Below are 9,144 nucleotides of genomic sequence, written 5' to 3'. Positions count from 1 at the left end.
ACGTTGCCTTCTGCGAGCTATTTCTGGGCTGTGAAGCTCATTTCAAGCTGTGGAAGAGCTATTCTGCCTCGTACCCCACACTCCGGAGGGGTCGGTATATCAAGTGGGCGGAGCCAAAATATGGCGCATCGCCGGGACCGGATACCTATCTGGCACCCCGAAGAAGACATCCGAAGACTGGCCCTTGGAATGGTTCTACGTGGAGGATGTCCCTCTTTTGGACCCTGTTCGGAAGGGCCTTCCCGAGTTCATAAATGCCCTGTTGAAGAAACACCACAGCTAGCGCCCCAGGATCCCCCAGGAGGAAGATAACAGATAGATCCTCTTCCTGATTGACAGGATAAACTGTCACACCCTAGCTAGTTCATGCATTAGAGTGTTGCATCATGTCTATTTCTTTTAGCAGACACTTGAAATGGGGATGACAGAACCCCCAGCCCCCTCTGAAACCAACTAGGGCTTACTAAAAATAATTTCAATGAACCTGAAATGCCCTTCTAAAATGTCCATCATTTTTGTCTTGGTTTAGAACCTCTGCCAAAAGTGGTGCACAATTTTCCAGGTCATCCTAAGGTCTTTGAATTAAATCATAAGTATTTGAGTTTGGGCATTTAAATTATATAAAATATTTCAAATGCTAAGATAGTCCCAAACTAAAATGTTCCATGTTGGATATATTCCACGTAGTGGCCATAAGCAGTTTGGTGATTTTTGGAGTTGCCTAGGTATTTTAAGGAAGTCCACAAAGTTACAGAAGAAATAGAAAACATAAATAAAAGAGAGAGAGAGAGGGAACTGACCTGGCAGCCCACCAGCCGGCACACCTAGCCGGCCCAGCCCAGCAACCGCTCCAGCGAGCTGCTTGACTTGGCCAGGCAGGCAGGTAGGTGCTCGACGGCAGCTCCAGCGCGCGCCACGCAGTTGCCCGCCGCCCTGCTTCCTCCCCTCGCCGCTCTGCTGGCCGGTACGACCTCCACGTCGCGCCCCGAACCCCGTGGACACATCCATTCGCCCCCTGCCTCTCTCCCTCACTCTCCACCGCCGTGGCCGACGCTGTCGCGCCCACACCGTCGTGAAGTTCGCGCTCTCCGTCGACCCTGCGCCACGCCACCGTGTCCAGGAGCTCCGCCGCCCACCTCTCCTTCGAGCTAGCCGAGCCCCGAGCCCTCGCTTTCCCCGAGGCCTCTGCACCGACCTCGCCCGACTCCGCCACCGCCAGAGATCCCCATCGCCGTCGCCGCCGCACCACCTCGTCCCCGACCACGCCGTCTGCTCCTACGAGACCGCCATGAGCCCAGCTACCTTCTCCCCCTTCCCTTTCTCGCTCTCGTGCACCACAGCGAGCACACCGAGCTCACCCGCACGCACCGCCGCAGATCTCGTCGCTGACGAGGTTCCGGCAACCAACAACCGCGCCACCCTGTCCACTAACTTCACCACACTCCCAGGAACCCAACGCATTAACTCACGTGCCTTGCCGTGCCTCCTAGCGACGGGTTCGAGCTCACCCGAGCTCCAGCCGCCGCCAAACACGTTGTCGGCGCCATTTCCGGCGACCCCGAGCCCAACCACCTACACCACCCACTGCGGCTCGCTCCCAGCTAACCGTAGAGCCCAACGGCGCCTTGAACGGTGCCCTGTAGGCGAAACCCGCACCTGCGCCGCCGCGTTTGGCCTTGCCGGCAGCTAAACACCGGCGAGTTGACCCCACTGACCCCCGTTTGACCACGGGTGGGCCCAGTTTGACCCCCTGGGTCAATGACAGGTGGGGCCCAGCCGCCTAACTAATCCAGGATTAGTACTAATTAAATTTAGTTAAACTAATTACACTGACACGCGGGACCCACTAGTCAAGTTTGACCTAGACTGTTCCGTTGACCACTGACGTCATCCTGATGTAATGCTGACATAGTAAATTATTTACTGGAATTATTTTTACACAGGGAATTCCAGAAAATACCACAAGCTTCAAAAAATCATAGAAATTAATCTGTAGCTCCAAATGCAAAGTGTTATATATGAAAAATGATCAGAAAAATTCAACTTATCCATCTGTACAGGTTTCATGCATGTTTAAGCAAGCTAACCTGATGTTTAGTGCAGAACAAGATAAAGCACTTAAAAGGGCCATTTATGAGTTTGAAACTTGAATCTTTGGTTCAAAATGGTTCAAACCAATCTGGTCTTAGTTGCATTATCCCAATACACTCATTTTGCCATGTCTCATGCATGCATCATATTGTTGCATATTGTTTGGTGATGTTTGTGTATTGGTGCTCTCTGCGGCAGGTTCTGTCCCCGAGGAGTACCACGATTACCCTAACGAAGAACAATACCAGTGCACCGACCCATCAGGCAAGCAACCAACCATTTGATCATATCGATATAATCCCATGTTCTCGCCTCTGCTCTCTTTTACTGCATTAAGACAACATGATTCCAACTGCTATGTGCTACGGTAGTTGAACCCATTTCCTCTACATGACCTGTCATTGCCACAATAACTAGATGAAACCCATGTGTAGGAGTTGATTGAGCCATGTGTATGTGTTGTTCCTACCTTGCTATGCCTGCTATGCTTAGAGTCGTGTCAGGTCTGGTTCATCTGGGTGATGGGCTAGAGTCAAATGATCATGCCGGTAATGAGAGTGATGTGTTGAACACGATTTGGTAAAGGTATCAATGAGAGGCCATGTAGGAGTACATGGTGGGTTGTTTCATTGAAGCCGTCCTTAAGCACTAAGATTTGTATGTGTGATTTAAGATTCAGCTACTACCATGCATTGGGCCCGAAACCAAAGGACCCTCTCGACTTCTTATTCACCCTAGTCCTCTGTCCAGGAGTTGCAAGTAGTTTCTGGTGTTTGTAGCTTACTGGAGGCCGTGGACAGCGCTGACCCGCGGGGTGGGCTGTGATGCAGTAGGTACATGCCACGGTGTACCGGATGCCCGTTAGGTATCCCGGGAACCCTGCACACATCGTTCGGGGCCGTATGTGGAAACCTCGGCCGGACTCCCTACAGATGGAACCTGAATAGGTGATAAACCTGGCCTAGAGAATTAGGTGTTTAGGTAGGTCGTGGCAGACACCCACGTTGGGCTTCCGCTTGAAGGTTGCCGAGTACATGTTGTGTAAACGGCGGTAAGTGGTGAGAGTGTGTATGAAGAAGTACACCCCTGCAGGGTTAACATCATCTATTCGAATAGCCGCGTCCGCGGTAAAGGACTACTTGGTTGCCTATACAGTTCATAGACAAGTAAATGGATACTTCTAAAAGCCTCAAGATAAGCGTGAGTGCAGAGGATGGCTTTTCCGTAGGATGACGGAGGTGGATCCTCGGTGGTGTATTGAAGTGGTGAGTAGTGGAATCGAGTGCGCAAAACCGTTTCAAGTTGGAGTCTTGTAAGATAGCTTAGCCAAGAGTCAAAGCTGGCTTGCTGCAATAACCCCACCAACCCTTCTTGATAATGTGCATGTATGTAGGATCTGATGTAAGTCTTGCCGAGTACCTTTGTACTCATGTTGCTTTAATTTACGTTTTACAGAAGACGCTGCAACCCCTTCTGACGGGTTCTTCGTTGATGTTGATATCGATGAGTAGGCTGAAGCCCAGGTGGTGATCCTGAGCTCATGAAGGACCATGTAGTATAGTCAGGCTTACCCAAGCCTCTTTTATTTTACTAGTTGTCTGTACTCAGACATGTTACTTCCACTGTTGGCTTGTATGTTTGTATGACTTGAATGGTGGGTCGTGTGACCCTTACTTGTGTGTATGATATGTATGGCTCTCTGAGCCTTTAAATAAAGTACTTGTGTTGTAGAGTCATGTTGTGATGCCTTGTTGTATTTGCACATATCGAGCATATTGTGTGTATGATTGAAATGCTTGGTATGTGTGGGATCTGACTATCTAGTTGTTTATCCTTAGTAGCCTCTCTTACCAGGAAATGTCTCCTAGTGCTTCCATTGATCCATGGTAGCTTTCTACTGCTCCGGAACACTTAGGCTGGCCGACATGTGTCCTTCTTCATTCCTGTGTCTGTCCCTTCGGGGAAATGTCACGCGATGAATACCGGAGTCATGTTAGCCCGCTACAGCCCGGTTTACCGGAGTCCTGCTAGCCTAGCGCTACAGCCCGGATTCGCTCGCTGATGACCGACACGTTCGATGCTGGATCATGGATGCCTGTCCCTGTAGGTTTGTGGCACTTTGGGTTCACGACTAGCCATGTCAGCACGGGCTCCTTATCATATGGATGCTAGCGACACTATCATATACGTGTGCCAAAAGGCGCAAATGGTCCTGGGAGAAGGTAAGGCGACACCCGTGGGAATACCGTGCGTGAGGCCGCAAAGTGATATGAGGTGTTACATGCTAGATCGATGTGGCATTGAGTCGGGGTCCTGACAGCGTTGGCATCAGAGTCGGACTGCCTGTAGGTTCTCGAAGCCAAACTGGTCGATGTTGAGTCTAGAAATGCTTTAGTTATATGTAGGGGAAATGATTGTCGGATGGAACGTAAGGCTCTTTTTACTCCTTTAACTCATGGCATTCTGATCTGAGTCAGTCTATTCTTCCACCGGGGGTTAAGGAATTAGGATCTCTTCTCTCTATCAGGTTCATGTGTTACAAATCAGTAGTACCTTATAGGTTTGATGGATACAAGCCTAGTTCAATTCTACTACCCCATTATGTTGCTAAGATGGACCAAGAACCTTGATATGATGTTGTTGAGCGTCTATGCAATTCTTTGCAAAATGTCTCAAAATCCTTTTTGAGCATTTACAGCCGTTATGCTGTCCAAATTCTGCTAGAAATTCTAATGCCTTTGTATTATATCATGTATCAGATGGCTTCCCGCCCTCAGAATCAAGTGGTTCGCCTGAATCGATGCCTCAATGTACCTGGGCATACTGCTATGTTGGTCCGAGTAATGACCGAGGATGGATACCGCTGATATCCCGAGTACACTCTCGAAGAGCAATTCCAAGACTTTAATCAATGCCAATATCTCTGCACTGTCAGGATATTTCCTTCTTATCCTGGATCTACCGAGCCCCTCCACTGTTCCTATGGACTCGGGGTTACTATTGAGATGGCTATGCAGGATGCTGCCTATTCTATGATGACCATCATACGAGTCAGGACTGGCCTGCTTCGGAACACCGACTTCTGTTATATGCCAGCTTCACTCCCGGGAGCGCAAGGGTATCTCCAGGCTATCTATGCTGACTCCACACAGGAGGACTCATTAACCCGCACCACAGCACAGTTGCACAGCACAGTATCCTATGAGATCTGCTCTGCCAGACATGGTGGATTGGCGTGATGTGGGAGGCATCACCCCACCCCGTGGTCCCCGTAGGCCACTGTTTGTTGGTCCACAAGCTCCACGGCACCGTCTGTTTCCGGATGATCACGTTGAGCTTCCAGGCTATGGAGGTGACTTCTACGAGGACTACTACGGAGCTGTCTGAGTTAGTAGTAGTATCACTAGTAATGTTATAGTTATATCGTCCACCGTCCTGCGTGACTCGTGGGATATGACTTAGTGTGTACAACTTTCCGGAGGTGTAGAAAAATAATGTATAGGAGCTTGGGATGCCTCCGCTGAGATGTAATCTTCCTTTCACCGCAGTTGTACTCCGTTTGGTTTTGTACTAAACCTTGTATGGTGTGTATGATGATGGAATAAATTTAGCAGTTTCTGTATACCATGTCATACGGATGATCATCTTGCATTCCGAGTTATTCCTTACATTCTGCATTTCTACGTCAGAATCTCATCATTCTGGACTAAACCATTGTCTTGTTTTCCTAGGATGGTCAACACACGCAACAACCCTGCTTCCCAGGAGCAGGCCGAAGGCAGTGAAGTCAGGGATGCAAACCTACCTCACCCTCCTTCTCTGGTCGAGGTTATGCTGGAGGCTGAGAGAAACAAGCAGCAGACCAACCGTTTGTTGGAGCGCATCGAATAGAACACAACACAACATCAGAGGAATAACTTGGTGTCGCTCAGTGACTTCATCAAGTTACATCCACCCACCTTCCACCACTCCGTCGAGCCTCTCGACGCTGATGACTGGCTTTGCAGTATTACTCACAAGCTATGCTCTGCACTCGTAGCTGAGGCTGATAAGGTCACATTTGCTGCATATCATCTCGAAGGCCCCGCCGGTCTCTGGTGGGAGAATTATGAAGCCATGCGCCCAGCGGGCCAGGTCACTACTTGGGCTGAATTCAGCGAGGCTTTCCGTGAACATCACATTCCGAAGGGTCTTATGGACCGTAAACGTGAGGAGTTCTGCAGTTTCACTCAAGGTAGACTCTCTGTGGATGCTTACAGCAGGGAGTTCGGTAACCTAGCACGATATGCAACTGAGGAAGTTTCCGCCGATGCCAAGAAGCAGGCAAGGTTCTGCAAGGGACTTAGCCTTGAGCTTCGCCGTGACCTCCGTCTGCATGAGTGCACATCCTTTTAGAAGCTTGTAAACAAGGCCATAAGTGTCGAGTCTGGTCAGACTGATTATGAGGCAACACGCAAGAATGGCCGTGACATGGGTTCCTCATCCGGTGCTGGTCCTCAGAAGCATCGGGTGTGGGTGCCTAACACCGCCCTGCCACCCAGGTTCACACCAAGGCCATCCTATCAGGCGCCTCACCCAACTCAACAATATGCACCAGCCACGCCCTATGGTGGTCCAACCAACAATGCTCCTCCATGCACCAGCTCTGTGACATGCTTCAAGTGTGGGGAATCGGGCCACTATATGCGCGAGTGTCCCCAGACCAACCCCAGCCAGTCTGGAAAAGCTGTTGGCCGTGGCAAGCCGATAGGGAAAGTGTTCTACGCCAGGCCGGCCACTGCTGCACGTGGCCATGTTAACTATATCTCTGCTGAAGAGGCTCAGGAGGATTGTTGGGGATATTGCCACTAGGCGTAAACCGGCCTACTTGGGCCGGGTTAACTTCGTTAGTGGCGTAAACAGATGAAGGCCCAAGGCCTGTAGTCGGTTAGAACATGTAGCCGTAAACCGGCCTGATGTATGACTTGTATTGTAAGTAAGGAATAGAGAGATACCAACCGGAATACGAGTATGAACCGGTTAGGACTCTATGGACCGTCAGGCGTCACCCGTGTATATAAGGGGACGACCCGGTGGCGGTTCAGGAGAGACAACGACAACAACTCGAGTCTAGGCGAAGCTTGTTTGCTCCCTAGCCATCGAGACCACATCAATTCCATCACAACTAGACGTAGGCTTTTACCTTCATCGAAGGGGCCGAACTAGTATAAACCCTTCGTGTCTTTGTGTCCGCTTTAACCCCTTCAAATAAACTCGTAGCGATGGCTCCACGACTAAGTCCTTTCGCTAGGACATCTGCCGTGACAAATCCACGACAGTTGGCGCCCACCGTGGGGCTATCGCACGATGGTTTGATGATCTTGGAGGGCAAGCTCAAGGGACTCGAAGGCTATGTTGTGGGCCGGATGACCAAGAGTCGTCGGGGCAGGATCTACATCGACGACGCAGGATGGGGTCCCGAGGCCGATTCGATCGAGTACGGGTACCGGGTCCCCTTTGGTGGCATACACGTTTTCATTGGCAAAATCGGTGAGCCTGGGCCTGAGCCGGACATCTGCACCAACCTCATCGAGACGGCTCAGCGTGCGAGCTCTACCTGGGCTAAACCGGCCGTGAAGCGTGTCTTCGTTGGAGTCGTCCACAAAGGAGAGCGTGAGGACGAATCAGAACACGACAGTGAGACCGTCGTCTATTCCGATGACGAGTCCTCGACCGGAGAGACCGAATCGCTGTACCAGTTGCAAGACGACCAGACTAGGGCTGTTCCGATGGCGACAGTATTCCGGACCCCCCGGGCCAGGTCAACCGGGTTGGAATATTCATGGCCGGCACACAGGCGGCGAATCACTCTTCGACCGCCGCAGCAATGCTCTCCGGATCAGCAGCGGCAGCAGCAGCAGGGTCAGGAGGCCTTATGCGCCCGCCGGTTCAAGTTCTATCTGAGCTGTTTGATGCACTAGCCGCGCTTATGGCAGAGGATAATCCGGTGGATCAGGAGGCCCATAATGCAGAAATTGCGAAGGTGAGAGAGCAGATCGTGCAAGCCAAAGCGGATCTGGCGGCAGAAAAAGACTGGATGGCTGCAGAGCGGGCCGCTTTGGACGCCCAGGCCTATAAACTCATGCTTGACCAGAACGCATCAGAGGAGGTTTTGAAGCGGAAGCACAGATCACGCCTGCCGTAAGGGTTTGACCCCCGAAATCTCTTTCACACTCCAGGAGCTGGACCCAGTAATCCGCCGCAGTACCCGGAGACAAACCGGATTGAGGCACCAGGACCAGGGGCGATGGTCCAACCTCGCCTAATGGAACCTCCTCACCAAAACATTGTGGTTCCTCCGTTGGTCCAGACGCCCCCGGGTCATTATTCGAATCCTATGGACAACCTTGTTGCGGCCGCTGCACGGTTAGAGGCCATCCCAGTCGAAGGGGATTCTTCGCAAGCGATAGAGACGCGCCGGGTTAAGGAGCTCCTCCGGACTGCGCTGATTCAGCAGGAAGCATATTCATACAGCCGTGATCGGATCCACTCTACACCCCGTCCAAGCCGGAGTTATAGCAGGCGCTTGAACGAACCCGCCGTATCGAGCAATGCGCGAGGCCGTGAAGCAGCCTGTGGCGATAGCCCGGCAGGCGGTGTCCGCGATGCGCAGGATGTGGTGGACCGGGCCCGAGCACAAAGGGAGGCCGAGTTAGCAGCCCAGGATAATGCGGGTCAACTTACGCCGGTTCGTTCTACCACCTTTGCCGGACTAGGAGTCACATCCGCTTTGGGAGTGCCTTGCTTGATCCCTGCTTTACGTAATGTGCGCCTGCCCAAAGATTTCAAGGGTCCATGCAAGGTGCCGAATTACACCGCTAATTTACCCCCTGAAGCATGGGTAGAGAGTTATGAGATGGCCATGGAAATGTTGGACGTGGATGAGGCCGCATGTGCAAAATACTTCACCATGATGCTTGAGGGCACGGCTCGTACTTGGTTAAAGAGCCTACCACCCAATTCTATCAGCTCATGGGCCCAGTTGCGGGCCCGGTTTATACAGAATTTTAAGGA

The sequence above is a fragment of the Triticum dicoccoides genome, chromosome 7B (genome assembly GCF_002162155.2).
Source record: "Triticum dicoccoides isolate Atlit2015 ecotype Zavitan chromosome 7B, WEW_v2.0, whole genome shotgun sequence".
Classification (NCBI taxonomy): Eukaryota; Viridiplantae; Streptophyta; class Magnoliopsida; order Poales; family Poaceae; genus Triticum; species Triticum dicoccoides.
The sequence above is the reverse complement of the archived record's forward strand: the minus strand, read 5'-3'. Positions refer to the sequence as shown.